A 452-nucleotide genomic window follows, 5' to 3' on the forward strand; every position below is an offset into this window, starting at 1 on the left:
TTTATTTTCTGTGTGAAAATATTTTTGTCGATTAACAGATATAATAAACACATTATTCTCCAGTGTAAAGCCTAATGTAATGATAAAATCTTTGTATAAACAGGATGTTGCGCCATTAACTACGTCTTTGCGATATGCGATGGGAACCTGTCTTTCTCCCCCAGCTGTTCTACTTAATAATCTGAGTGAAGGTGTTCGAAATTGAAATTACTTTGAACACTATAAGCGCTCTGTCTCTTCCTAAGTTAAACAAAATAGATTCCGTAATAACAGCCATTTGCAGTTTTTAGACTACACCAACTTTAAATATTCCGTTTTCCTGAGTTTACTTGCATTTCTGTACCAGATAATAACCTCACAATGCTTCTTTTAAATCATACACTTTATTTTTCTATTCCGAATCCTGGTATTTCCTTGAAACTTTAGGTGTATATATGTTTGATAGACACGTG

The sequence above is a fragment of the Penaeus monodon genome, chromosome 32 (genome assembly GCF_015228065.2).
Source record: "Penaeus monodon isolate SGIC_2016 chromosome 32, NSTDA_Pmon_1, whole genome shotgun sequence".
In the NCBI taxonomy this organism is placed as follows: domain Eukaryota; kingdom Metazoa; phylum Arthropoda; class Malacostraca; order Decapoda; family Penaeidae; genus Penaeus; species Penaeus monodon.